Source organism: Chelonia mydas, chromosome 2, assembly GCF_015237465.2.
Source record: "Chelonia mydas isolate rCheMyd1 chromosome 2, rCheMyd1.pri.v2, whole genome shotgun sequence".
In the NCBI taxonomy this organism is placed as follows: domain Eukaryota; kingdom Metazoa; phylum Chordata; order Testudines; family Cheloniidae; genus Chelonia; species Chelonia mydas.
Window position 1 is genome coordinate 208332875 of NC_057850.1, and position 15035 is coordinate 208347909.

The 15035-nt window shown below is 44.9% G+C and overlaps 1 protein-coding gene across 3 annotated transcripts in view; it reads left to right on the forward strand.

Moving 5' to 3' along the window:
• DGKB (diacylglycerol kinase beta) overlaps positions 1 to 15035 on the forward strand; it is a 500939-nt gene that overhangs the window by 111127 nt on the left and 374777 nt on the right. The window lies entirely within an intron of this gene.

Genomic DNA, 15035 nt, shown 5'->3' on the forward strand with positions numbered 1-15035 from the left:
CCATGTCCAATGCAACACGGTTAGTAGCCATGGCTCTAGAGAGGCTCAGTGCTTGGAATAGGAATGTTAAAAATCAGGATTTATATTCAGGAACAAAGTGTCTGTGAGAAATATTGAGTAGTGCAGTCAAACACTGTTCCTGACCTCTGAAAATCCAGTGCAGCTCTTCCTTAGCTTTCATTTATACCAAGTTCATCCATTTCCCAGACCCCCAAAACAGTGAATGAAAGATATTTATCTGGGATATGAAACCATGAGAAGAGGGAGTGAATGCTCCATATAATTGGCTTATTATACAATAACAGCTCAAGCAGCAATATGTTTGAAGAGCCTCTGCCAACAGTGGCAGCAAGGGATTTCAGAAAATTAAGTTCCTCAGCTTTCCAACTACACCACTACCCCAATATAATGCGAACCGATATAACACAAATTCGGATATAACGTGGAAAAGCAGTGCTCCGGGGGGGCGGGGCTGCGCGCTCTGGTGGATCAAAGCAAATTCGATAGAATGTGGTTTCACCTATAATGCAGTAAGATTTTTTGGCTCCTGAGGACAGCGTTATATTAGGGTAGTGGTGTACTAGAGAACAGGTCAGCTAGCAAATATTACATACTAACTCAGTGGTGGGTAAACCTTTTGGCCCGAGGGCCACATCTGGGTATGGAAATTGTATGGCGGGCCATGAATGCTCATGAAACTGGGGGTTGAGGTACGGGAGGGGGTGAGGGCTCTGGCTGGTAGTGCGGGCTCTGGGGTGAGGCCAGAAATGAGGAGTTGAGGGTGTGGGAAGGGGTTCTGGGCTAGGGCAGGTTCCTGGCCAATGGGAGCGGTGCTTGGGGCACAGTCAGTGTGCGGAGCCCCTGTAGGAGCCAGAGGATGGACGTGCTGCTGCTTCCGGGAGCCCCCATCCTGCTCCCCGGTTGGAGCACCGGAGTGGGGCAAGCCCTGGACCCTGCTCCCTAGTGGGAGCTTGAGCACCAAATTAAAACATCTGAAGGGTTGGATGCGGCCCCCAGCCCGTAGTTTTCCCACCCCTGTACTAACTAGTTACTATCTTTCACGTTCTGGGGTGCAATCTAGACCAATGAGAGGTTGTCACTGCCTGCCGCTCTAACCCAGGGTGCCTTACAATGCTTAGCTGTTGTAGCTCCCACTCTCAGTTGGGCCACTCTCAGTTTAGCAGCATGCAGGTCACGCTAAGTGTCTGTGTAGTTGAAACCCTGATCTGGCAGCTCTGACCCCAGCAGCCTGTCATCAACACACCAGTCACACTGGCTTCCACCAGCCTTGGTTACAAACTGACTTATGACTGACATATGACTTATTTTTAAATATTATTTTATGTGTGCACAAGATTCAGCTTTTATAAGCGAGAAGCTGAAATGATTGAAATGCTAAGCCTCTCCAAAATCAGGATCATAATGGAAACAATATATGAATACAGTAGCAATTGTGGATGGTGATATTCATGATAAGAGGCAGGATAAACATTATCCCTTTTTATGTGACAGTATTTCAAAGTACTGTTTAGTGATTCACTTGAAAGTGAAAGTGAATAAACACTTTGTTGGAAGCAAGATTCAGTCAGATAGCTATTGATTTTTTTTTTGTATGGCTATTGATGAATTTTTAAAGGTAAAGCATTTGTAAGCTCACGAGTATAATGAGAAGACGCACAGTCTTGTTTTGGACTTGATTATGGGTTACAGCAATTCAGTTTATATCAGTTTTCTCTGATTGATAATGTGGGACAGTTGTTAAATTGATATGCTGAAACACCAATTGAAAAGCAGTTTTTCTGTGAAATTACTTGCTGCAAGAAACCATGAGAAACAAGGTGTTCTTCAGGGCAGATAATGTCCTCTTTTTTTGTAAAAAGAAAAGGAGGACTTGTGGCACTTTAGAGACTAACACATTTATTTGAGCATAAGCTTTCGTGAGCTACAGCCCACTTCATCGGATGCATGCAGTGGAAAATACAGTGAGGAGATTTTATATACACAGAGAACATGAAACAATGGGTGTTACCATACACACTATAACGAGAGTGATCAGGTAAGGGGAGCTATTACCAGCAGGAGAGAAAAAAACAAAAAACTTTTTGTAGTGATAATCAAGGTGGGCCATTTCCAGCAGTTGACAAGAATGTCTGAGGAACAGTGTGTGTGTGTGGGGGGGAATAGTTTTACTTTGTGTAATGATACATCCACTCCCAGTCTTTATTCAAGACTAATGTAATGGTGTCCAGTTTGCAAATTAATTCCAATTCAGCAGTCTCTCGTTGGAGTCTGTTTTTGAAGTTTTTTTGTTGAAGAATTGCCACTTTTAGATCTGTAATCGAGTGACCAGAAAGATTGAAGTGTTCTCCGACTGGTTTTTGAGTGTCATAATTCTCTATGTCTGATTTGTGTCCATTTATTCTTTTACGCAGAGACTGTCCGGTTTGGCCAATGTACGTGGCAGAGGGGCATATATTACATTAGTAGATGTGCAGGTGAATGAGCCTCCGATAGTGTGGCTAATGTGATTAGGCCCTATGATGGTGTTCCCTGAATAGATATGTGGACACAGTTGGCAACGGGCTTTGTTGCAAGGATAGGTTCCTGGGTTAGTGGTTCTGTTGTGTGGTGTGTGGTTGCTGGTGAGTATTTGCTTCAGGTTGAGGGGCTGTCTGTAAGCAAGGACTGGCCTGTCTCCCAAGATCTGTGAGAGTGATGGGTTGTCCTCCAGGATAGGTTGTAGATCCTTGATGATGCGTTGGAGAGGTTTTAGTTGTTGGCTGAAGGTGATGGCTAGTGGCGTTCTGTTATTTTCTTTGTTGGGCCTGTCCTGTAGTAGGTAACTTCTGGGTACTCTTCTGGCTCTGTCAATCTTTTCTTCACTTCAGCAGGTGGGTATTGTAGTTGTAAGAATGCTTGATAGAGATCTTGTAGGTGTTTGTCTCTGTCTGAGGGGTTGGAGCAAATGCAGTTGTATCGTAGAGCTTGGCTGTAGACAATGGATCGTGTGGTGTGGTCTGGATGATTATAAGAAGATTCTTTAGTGATTTCTAATATCCGTTAACTCCAGTTCCAAGATGGCGTTATGTAAAACACACCAGAAGTTTGTGGTCATGTTCATCACAACACTCTTTTGCGAGTCCTAGTGTTTATATTGTATAATTAACAAGATAATAAAGAGATGAGATTGGTGAGGTAATGTCTTCTATTAGACCAATTTCTGTTGGTGAGACAAGCTTTCTAGCTTACACAGAGCTCTTCTTCAAGTCCTGGGGACAAGATGGTTACAACAAGACATTTACAACACTGCATATAACAAAATAATGACATTCACAGTATAAAAATCTCTATAGAGGAAGGAGCGAGCAGTGGCTCCGAAGCTAATTACTTTGTTTATTAGGCCCTGTGGTATGCAGCACAGTGCTCGTGATAAGAAAACATGGTGTAAAAGAACCTTCTAAGTTGCACAAAAGAAAGTAGAAATAACATTTGATTCCATACTGTATAGCTATTCATACTATATAGCCAGAAATCATTTTACTAATACAGTAGAACCTCAGAGTTACTAATTGTTTGTAACTCTGAAATGTTTGTAATGCTAAACAAAACATTATGGTTGTTTTTTCAAAAGTTTACAACTGAACATTGACTTCATACAGCTTTGACACTTTACTATCCAGAAGTTAAATACTTCTTTCCCTTATTTTTTAGTAGATTATGTTTAACACATCACTATACTGTATTTGCCTTTTTTGTTTTGGTCTCTGTTGCTGCCTGATTGCATACTTCCAGTTCCAAATGAGGTGTGTGGTTGACTGGTCAATTCGTAAGTCTGGTGTTCATAAATCTGAGGTTCTACTGTAACAAAATCCTTTATGGGCTAAAGCACACCTGTCGATACACTTTAGACTCCTCTTGTCCTTCCCCAGATACCAGTACAGGAGATAGTCATAAGGGAGTACAGGGAGGAAAAAGAATAAGACTGTCCCAGCAGGACAAGCACCTGGATGATGTTTGCATGTGGTGTCTGTTGGATTAAATCTATTTACATTTGAACATACAGAAAAGAATGTATCAAACATCCAAAGGCTGGAGTGTCATGACACTATCTTCAATTGCGCATACATTTGCTTCAGACAGACCTTTTGTACTGATCAAATCTTTACCATCTCAGGGGTGATACAGCTGAAGAGTGACCAGCTGCAATAAATAAAAGAAATGACAATTCACTTTTAAACAATACAGAATAATTAGTGTCTTTCTAGTGCATTCTGCCACAATATGGTCACCATGGCCTAAAGGGATATTGTATTATTATTTTGAAATACTTAACTGATGACTGTAGCAGTTTCGCTGGGGTTATTGATGTTTGCAAAATGCCATTGCTTTCGCTCCAAGATACAGGATAACCCAAATTTAGGTGAGTAGATTTAACAATACAGTTTATATGTTAGAATCCGAATACTCGGGTACATCACTCATGAAAAATTGTACAGAGATTTGGTTGTGGAAAGCAAAATATATCAATGAGTGATATTGTCCCTCAGTAGTTGAGAATTAGGTTGGTTGTCCATTTAGAAAATACAATCCATGAGGAAAGTATTTGTTACTTTCCTGATTGCGCTTCTCATCGGCACTCTACCTCATCCCTCCTGGTATTGCCGATGTCCAGTGACGTGTGTAGTACATGTTTTCACACCATTGGACATTTTGTCATACCAAGTGTGTGACACGAGTTAAGGGGTTAAGCAAGAACAATACTGTGATAATTATGGCAAAAATGATACTGTGAGAGCTACTGGACAAACCTCATTGAATTCAATCAAACCGTATTATATTGAATTTAAATATTTTAGGAGTTGATTCTAAAAAAAAAAGTGTGTGTGAGTTGTTGTGGAATTCTATGGGAGATGGTGGGTCAGGTAATACCTTTTGCTAGACCAACAACTGTTCATGAGAGAGACAAGATTTTGAGCTTACACAGAGCTCTTCTTTAGGACTGGGAAATGTACACAGAGGGTATGTATGCAGCAGCAAGACACTCGCAGCCAGGTGGCTCAGGCTTGTTGGGTTTGGGCTTCGGGGCTGTTTCATTCCTGTGTAGATTTCTGGGCTTGGGCTGCAGCCTGAGCTCTGAGACCTTCCCATGTTGCAGGGTCATAGAGCCTGGGCTCCAGCCCAAGCCCAAAAGTCAGTGCAGTGAAACAGCCCCTCAGCCTGAGTCCCAGGAGCCCAAGTCAACTGGCATGGGCCAGCCATGGGGTTTTCTTTGCTATGTAGACATACCCAGAGTGTCCCAGCTCAATACAGTACAAAGTGGAGCAGCTTGTGGAGCATAAGCAGTTAACTCGTATTCAAGGGACCATTCAAGGTGAAGTGGCCTGTTAACACCTGCCCAATCACAGAGGAAAGGAATGGGAGGAAGAAGGCAGCTGAGGGGGGGGGAGGGGGTTGTTGTTAGTGGGTTACAGATTGTTGTAATAAGCCATAAATCTGGTGTGTCTATTCAGTTCATGTTTTTTAGTGTCTAGCAAAGTTATGAATTTAAGCTCCCAGGCTCATCTTTTGAAAGTGTTGTGCAGGTTTCCTTTGAGTATAAGGATTGATAGGCTATGGCTTGGCTACACTTGCAAGTTAGAGCACATTAAATCAGCCCTGGGCTCCCTAACTTCTGAGGTGTCCACACGGGCAAGGCACATAGAGGGCCTGTAAAAAGGCAGAAAAGGACCTAGGGGTTACAGCTGACGAGAAGCTGGATATGAGTCAACAGTGTGCCCTTGTTGCCAAGAAGGCCAATGGCATTTTGGGATGTATAAGTAGGGGCATTGCCAGCAGATCGAGGGACGTGATCATTCCCCTCTATTCGACATTGGTGAGGCCTCATCTGGAGTACTGTGTCCAGTTTTGGGCCCCACACTACAAGAAGGATGTGGAAAAATTGGAAAGAGTCCAGCGGAGGGCAACAAAAATGATTAGGGGACTGGAACACATGACTTATGAGGAGAGGCTGAGGGAACGGGGATTGTTTAGTCTGCAGAAGAGAAGAATGAGGGGGGATTTGATAGCTGCTTTCAACTACCTGAAAGGGGGTTCCAAAGAGGATGGATCTAGACTGTTCTCAGTGGTAGCTGATGACAGAACAAGGAGTAATGGTCTCAAGTTGCAGTGGGGGAGGTTTAGGTTGGATATTAGGAAAAACTTTTTCACTAGGAGGGTGGTGAAGCACTGGAATGCATTACCTAGGGAGGTGGTGGAATCTCCTTCTTTTGAGGTTTTTAAGGTCAGGCTTGACAAAGCCCTGGCTGAGATGATTTAGATGGGGATTGGTCCTACTTTGAGCAGGGGGTTGGACTAGATGACCTCCTGAGGTCCCTTCCAACCCTGATATTCTATGATTCTATGAAAAGCGGCAAAGAGTCCTGTGGCACCTTATAGACTAACAGACGTAGTGGAGCATGAGCTTTCGTGGGTAAATACCCACTTTGTCAGATGCATGTAGTGAAAATTTCCAGAGGCAGGTATAAATATGCAAGCAAGAATCAGGCTAGGGATAACGAGGTTAGTTCAATCAGGGAGGATGAGGCCCTCTTCTAGCATTTGAGGTGTGAACACCAAGGGAGGAGAAACTGCTTTTGTAGTTGGCTAGCCATTCACAGTCTTTGTTTAATCCTGAGCTGATGATGTCAAATTTGCAAATGAACTGAAGCTCAGCAGTTTCTCTTTGAAGTCTGGTCCTGAAGTTTTTTTGCTGCAGGAGGTTGAAGTGTTCTCCTACAGATTTTTGTATATTGTATATTGCCATTCCTAATATCTGATTTGTGTCCATTTATCCTTTTACGTAGGGCCTGGACTCTGCAGCTGGAGTGCTCCTGGTAATCCACCTTCATGAGAAGCATAAAGCTTGCTGTGCCCCAGCTGAAACGCTCGGATGTCAGTGTGGACGACGAGTTGCATTACTGCACTGTGATTGGCCTCCAGAAACATCCCATAATCTCCTGAAGTCAAGGGGCTACTCTTCTCCTTGTTTTGAACTCGGCTGCAGGCATGCGAATATCCCCTTTCAAAGCTCCATTTCTGACAGCCCGCATGCTTATCTGCTCCGGGACTAAGCAAACCATTACTGTGGAATGCTGCTGCTGTGAGTGTGTGTGAGAGAGAGAGGCTGGGGGAAGGAGGGGTCTGCTGCTGTCTGAACTTACAAGACAGCATGCTGACACACTCTCTGCCCCCCAAAACGCACACTCTCTCCCCCCACATACACACAACACACTCACTGTCACACTCCACCCCACCACACCCCCATTTGAAAAGCACGGTGCAGCCACTTGAGCACTGGGATAGCTACCACAATGCACTGCTCTTTGTGGTGTTGCAAGAGCTGCTTATGTGGCCACGCCAGTGCGCTTGCAGCTGACAGTGTAAACACTCGGCAGCATTCTCCTTGCTGCAGTCTCCGAAAGCTGGTTTAACTCCCAGCGCTCTACATCTGCAAGTGTAGCCAAGCCCTCAGTTATAGAGTGATCGCTTTGTTGAAAGTGTTCACTGACAAGTGATGTGGTGTGTTTTTGTCTTTTATCATTTTCCTGTGTGAAATTTGAGAGTGTAGTGATTGTCTGGTTTCACCCACGTAGTTGTTACTCGGGCATTTAGTGCACAGGATGAGGTACACCACAGGTTATGACAGGCACTTAAGACCCAGGGATTTTGAAAGTTCTGTTGTGGGAGGTTTTTTTTTTTAATCATAGTAGCAGTAGAGATATATCTACAGGTTTTGCATTTGTTGCTCTGGCAGGTCTGGTGCCGCTTTGAATCAATGTGTCTTGGTCTATAGGGAGCTTGTTTGTGATGGTGAGCTTGGAGAGGTTAGGGGGATTGTTTGAAGGCCAGAAGAGGGGGTTCAGGAAAGATTTCTTTCAGAAAGCGGTCCTTATTGAGTATGGGTTGTAGCTTTTTTTTACCCTATATAGGTTTCGGTGTGGGATGATAGGTGACAAGTAGGGGTGTGCAGTCGGAGGATGGGAGGGTTATTTCTGTATTGAAGCAAGTTCTCTTGGTGTATTTGGGGGTGGGAGGGCTGTTCCATGATGCGATCTACTTCTCAGGTGGAGTGTATGTAATTTATCTAAAATACTTGACTGATGTAAATGTTGAAGTGTTGTGAGCTTCAGAGGAATCTCTTGAACAATGGGCTTGAACAATGGCCTGAACCAAGGGCATGGCTACACTTGCAGATGTAGAGCGCTTTGAGTTAAACCAGCCTCCGTAGAGTGCAGTAGGGAAAGCGCTGCAGTCTGTCCACACTGACAGCTACAAGCGCACTGGTGTGGCCACATTAGCAGCTCTTGCAACGGCCACCGAGAGCAGTGCACTGTGGTAGCTATCCCAGCATGCAAGTGGCGGCAACATACTTTTCAAATGGGGGTGTGGTGGGGTGGAGTGTGACAGGGAGTGTGTTGTGTGTATGTGAGGGGGAGAGAGAGTGGGTTTTGAGGGGGCTGAGAGCATGTCAGCATGCTGTCTTGTAAGTTCAGACAGCAGCAGACCTCCCCTCCCCCCGCCTCTTTCTCACACACAGCATTCTACACTAATGGTTGCTTTGTTTCGGAGCAGATAAGCAGCCGGCTGTCAGCAACGGAGCTTTCAAAGGGCATATCCGCATTCAAAACAATGAGAAGAGTGGCCACTTGGGGGTTATGGGACATTTCCGGAGGCTGATCAGAGTGCAGTAATGCAACACCTCGTTCACACTGACACCAAGGCATTTCAGCCAAGGCGTAACAAGCGTTAATCTTCTCGCTGAGGTGGAGTACCAGGAGCGCTCTAGCTGTGGAGTCAGAGCGCTCTACATGCCTTGCCACTGTGGATGGGTAGTGAGCTAGGACGCCCAGGGTTGCTTTAATGTGCCCTAACTCGCAAGTGTAGCCAAGCCTCAACAGCGAACTCTTAAAATTAAGTCGGTTTCCCAGAAAATCTCTAGGGGACGTGAATGCAAATGAATCTCCTCTGGTTATGCAAGAACTGAGCTTTTTGAAGCTTCACCCTAAGGGTGAAGGACCTTTGTTTGGCTGATTACCTATTCCTGGTGGCTTCAAAGACCCAAACAGGATAAAAGAGTGACTCTCAGAGTCATGAGGGTGCCTGTTCTGAGCTGAAGCTGTGATGAATGTGTGGCCACAGGAAAAAAAAAAGACCCTTGTGCCGGGGTTTGAAGGATTAATCAACCTTGTTGAAGTGAGGTGGTGATCTCTGACAGGCTTTTAAGTATGTATGTAGGTTCTCTTATTGTTTTTAATGTGTGTGCTCTGTAATGCTTCACCTTCACCTTAGGAATAAATGTGTTCTCTTATAAAGGGCTGTGTGGTAACTTAACTGCTGGTAAATACACTGTTGTTAGTCTCTGAAGAAAAAGGACACTGCAGATGCTGGCCATTTAGGCATTTTGCCCTGCTAGAGGTTATCACCATGTAAACAGGGAACTGCTCATCCTGGAAATACCACAATCAGAAGGGAGAGAGATGAGGGTCTCTGCCCAAAAGAGGTGACGTCTGAGGTCAGAGCCGGGAGCCTAGAGTGGGTGTACTTCTGGACTACAGAAGAGGAATACAGGTGCAGTTGCCCTGAACTGTGACAGATAATACTGTCACATAATATGTGTTTGTAAAGAGCGTCTGACATGCCCTTTTGTACTTGTAAGATATTACTGATATTTTTCTCCCATCCTGCAGCATTGTTTGTTTCTTACTAATAATAAATGAAAAAGACTTTAGAATTCTTAGAGAACATGAACATCTTGCAAGATTATGATACAATTATTTTTTTTTTAGAATGCTTTTGAGAATGGTTGGAAGATGTCAGCAGGGGATTTTTTTCCCACTCATTCTGCTTCATAGTTTCATAAATTTGCATTCTTTAGAAAAAATCCATCCCTAATTTTGAAACATTTCTTCTATAAAATGAGAAAGCTGAAAACACTAAACAGATGTTTCTCTGGTGCTGTATTATGATGTCTGATTTATATCCAGTTATACCTGTTGGCTGAAAAAGGACTGTTCAGTGCTTGTAAGCAATTCTACAAGCCTTTGTATTTTCTGCTCAGGTACACAGTAGGTCTACTGTATTTTCCTCTAATGAATATTATCTGTGAAATTACAGGTAGTGACCAGACTTTGGTAGAATCTCTAAATTCATTTAATTGAATTAAGGTTTATTCAGGTTGAATTAGAAAATACTGGTTAAAGTATTATAACCAATATATATTAAATTGTTGTTTTTCTATTTTTTATTCTAATGTACAATATATTCCATCCCTTTCTGTTTTCATGATGATGGCTTTGTGCGGCAGGTCTGAACTTGTGCAGTGATATGTGGCTGATACTTAAGTATTTCCGCAGTTAAACAACATAGGAAAAACACTCCCTCCAATCATAATACTTACAGTCATTGGTGAACCATTGGATGTGACCTGGGGCCCTTTTTAGTAACATAAACAAGAAGCCATCTTTTCTGGCATCACCCCGGAACATCACTGTTGGGCACATGCCATCACTCATATCTTTCACACTTGCCTTGTAAGCCACCCCTTTTACTATCTATTTCAAATACAATCATTTGTCTTAGAAAATATATTAAAAAAAAAAAAAAAAGCCCAACCCCAATTGGATCAGATTAACATAGCTCCACTGATTTGAAGTGGATATATTTCTGAATGTGAAGGGAACCAAAGCAAGGGGTAAAGGTCCAGATTCACCCACTGCCCTACACCTTGTACATTGTTTTACACTAGTGCAAAGTGGATGTAAATTACTGCCAAATCAAAGTGGTAACATTTTACACTCACTTTGCACTGATATAAATTACCATATAAGGTGCAGGATAATGGTAATTTGGGCCCAGACTATTTAAAGCTCCCAGAAAATCAGTCAGTCACAAGATGAAATACTGAGGGTGATTTGCCAACTTGTAACTCTTAGCAATTTTCAAGGCAGGAGGAAGAAATATAACTATTCACATACCTTATTTGTATATTTATTTTTCATTAAAAATCAGAGGTAGCAAATCTTTCACTGAAGAAGGCTGAAAAATGTGGATCATCTATGCAGGTTTCACTGTAAAGGAAATTTCATTACAGTTAGTATGCAAGATAATATGGCTGTAATAACATGTTTTTATAATATGAAATTTCTCAAGAATTTTATCAAAATAAAATTAAATTAAAATTTATCCAAACTCAAGCTATCATTGGATTTTGGCACTGCCTTCACAGGCAGGGGAATGGTTTGAAACAGTCTGAGCTTCCACTGTTATCAGCTTAATCCCTTTCAATCATAGTTATTCTAAAACAGTATATTATCCCCCTTTCCCAATCCTGCATGGTAATTGTAATTTCTAGCTGTCTCCATTGCAAACAGTCTGTTCTCCCCTTTATGTATGCACATGATAATTGTATTTGTGTTAACACTTTGGCTGTGTCTACACGACCACTTATGTCGGTATAACTTATGTCACTCAGGCGTGTGAATAAGCCACCCTCCTGAGTGACATAAGTTACACCGACCTAAACAATGCTGTGGGCAGCACTATGTTGGCTGACAGCTTCTCCCACTGACAGAGCTACCGCTGTTGGTTGGGGATGGATTAATTAAATCATGTATTAGTGTAGCAACTCTACCTTTCCTGCTGAAAACTATAAATCTCATGTGCTTAAATAATTACTACTGGCCAGATTCTTCTCTGAATTAAGCAGATCATGATGTAAATCCACAGAGGTTGATTATGTAACTCGAGATTTAAACCAGCACCTCTGAGATCAGGTCTTATAATCTACATCATTTGTTCCTTTCTCATTTGTCATGTTATTGTAATGCATGATTTCATGCAATGACACTTTTTTGCCTAAACATAATTCAGGCATAGGGTTGCAGTGTGACCAGTCCTCAGAACCCTGCGTCACTGGAACTATGAAAATTTTCCATCATATTCTAGTGCATCCTGTTGAATTGACTTCTTTGAGGAGACAAACCATTTACGTTAAACATTGTGAAGCTTTGTTGTCCTTCGAGTGCTTCTTCATGTTGATTCCATTCTAGGTGTGTGCGCGCCCACGTGCACAGTTGTCGGAGACTTTTGCTTTAGTGTTTTCCGTAGGGTCAGCTGTGGAGCCTCCTTGAGTGCCGTGCTCATGCGTCGGTATATTAAGCGTTGCTGACCCTATGCCCTCTCAGCTCCTTCTTACCACCCATGACGGTTGGTTGGAGCTCCTAGTCTTGCATCGCAAGAGCATTAGCGGTTCTTTACAGCCATTGTCTATCTTCTTTGTATATAGTTTGTAGGTACTTAGTTAGTGATTAAGTTAAGCGTTAGGTTAGTTTTAAAGTTAGAGTCCCAGCTGGAACTTCGTCCCGGAGCAGGGCATACCCGACTCTCCCAGCTTCAAACCATGCTTGTCATGCAGTAGGCCGATGCCTATTAGTGACCCCCACGACAGCTATTTAAAGTGCCTGGGGAAGTCCCAGAGAAAGGACAAATGTAGAATCTGTAAAAACTTTCACCCTTGAACGCAAAAGTAGCAGGATATTCGCTTGAGGGCCCTCCTCCTGGAGGCTGCGCTTTGCCCTGCATCAGAGCCTTCCCACTCGGAACACATGCCAAGCACCTTGGCATCGGTGCGGAGCACATCACCGGCACAGGGCTCCACCCAGCACCGTTTCCCCCTCACTGGTGCCTAAGAAGCGGCAAAAGAAGAAGAGCTTCTTGGCACTGGAAGGGAAAGAGGTCCTTTGCCCAAAGCCCATGTCAGGCCATGTGCCCGCCCCTGGGCTTCACAGGGGTACCACAGAGATTGGACCCTCCCAGCCCAGCCAGGGATCTGCCTCCGACTTCTGGGAGTGGCAGGGAACTTTGGACTCTTCTAGGGCCCTCATTGCCCGAAGCAGCCCTGGCGGCTAAAGAACAAGTATGCCAACTGGCACCGAAGACACCGCACCAGGCGGTAGACTCAGCTAAGACCCCGACATCTAAGGGCAAGCTGATTATCGGACCATCCTATAGGTCAATGGAGCACCCTTTGCCTGCGATCCGGTGACTTAGATCACCATCTCTGGGGCCTAGGACCCTAGCACCGCATCCTAGGTCTCCAGTCAGAAGACCCAGGTCCCTGACATGCTTTCCTCCTACAAGGCGTGGGACACTGAAGTCAGGACACCAGGCCCCGTACCACTGGTACCGGCAAGCTTCCTGCCAAAGATCGCCACGGCCCAGGTCACCTTTGCCCAGACGGTCTCCCAGACACCGGTCGCCACTGGGACGTGGTTGCTCCCTGTCACTGCATGGGTCTCCTTCCCCCGGTACCATTTGTCATGCAGCCGCTGATCATCACCCTCGCCTCACCGGTCACTGACCAGGATCAGTCGGCAGACCCAGACCTCGATGGCTCCTCCCTGATCACTGGAAAGACAATGGTCTGAGTCAGACTGGGAGTTCAGCCCATCCATCTCATAGTCGCTCACCTCCCTGGGGCCAGGAATGCTTCGGCAGATCTCCTCAGCAGGACATTTTCATCTTGACACGAGTGGTCCCTCCATCTGGAAGTGGTCAGCTTCATCTTCCACAAGTGGGGAACTCCCAAGGTGGACCTGTTCGTGTCCAGGCAAAACAGGAAGGGCCACATTTTCTGCTCAATTTGGGGGATTGACAAAGGCTTCCTGTTGGGCACCTTTCTGCTTCCATGGTTGGGGGCTCTGTGGTACGCCTTCTTCTCCAGTACCATTGATCCACAGGGTCCTCATTAAGATCAAGCAGGACAAGGTGAAAGTGAGTCTCATCGCGCTGGCATGGCCGCACCAGCACTGGTTTGTCACTGTTCTGAACCTCTTGGTGGCTGCTCCATTGCAGCTACTTCTCAGGCTCGACCTGCTGTCCCAGAACCGCAGCAGTCTTCTGCATCTGAACCTGGTGTCACTGCACCTGACGGGCTTGGCTACTGCGTGGTTAAATGCGGAGGAGCAGCAGTGCTTGTCCGGTGTACAACAGGTTCTGTTGGGCAGCAGAAAGCCCTCCACCAGAGCGACTTACCTGGCCAAATGGAAGTGGTTCACCTGCTGGACCTCAGAAAAAGGCATTTGGCTAGAGCAAGCCTCGCTGAAGTTAATCCTGGACTACCTTCTACATCTCAAGTTCCAAGGCCTATCCCTTTCATCTATCAAGGCCCACTTGGCTGCTATCTAGGCCTTCCATCCGCCGCTTGAGGGTAGGTCGGTTTTTGCTCAGGATATGACTGCTAAGTTCCTTAAGGGCCTCGAGCGCCTCTCCCCACACGTCAGGGACCCCGTTCCTCCATTGGACCTGAATCTCATGCTGTCATGGCTCATGGGATCCCCATTCGAGCCGCTGGCTTCCTGCTCTCTCCTTCTCCTGTCCTGAAAGGTTGGATTCCTGGTTGCAGTAACATCTGCCTGCCAGGTCTCTGAGATTAGGGCACTCACCTCGGAACCGCCCTATATGGTTTTTTACAAAGATAAGGTCCAGCTGCGGCCACACCTGGCATTCCTGCCCAAGGTGGCTCACAGTTTCATACAGGCCAGGCCATTTACTTTTTTCCAAAGTCACATAAGTTGGAGGACGAGCATCGGCTGCATACCCTAGATGTCAGGAAGGCGTTAGCCTTCTACATTGAAAGAACAAAGCCATTCCGCAAGTTGATGCAATTGTTCGTCACGGTGGCCAACAGGATGAAAGGTCTTCCAGTGTCCACTCAAAGAATTTCTTTTTGTATTACTGCCTATATTCGCTGCTGCAATGATCAGGCAAAGGTACCACCTCAGGCAATTGTAACCTCCCATTTGACCAGGACCAGGTCTCTTCGTCAGCTTTCCTGGCCCAAGTGCCTATCTGGGACATCTGTAGGGCAGCCACCTGGTCATCCATCTACACTTTCAAGTCCCATTATTCTCTTACCCCGCAGGCCCGGGATGATGCTGGCTTCAGTAGAGCAGTACTGCAAGCCATTAGACTTTGAACTCCGAGCCCACCTCAGAGGA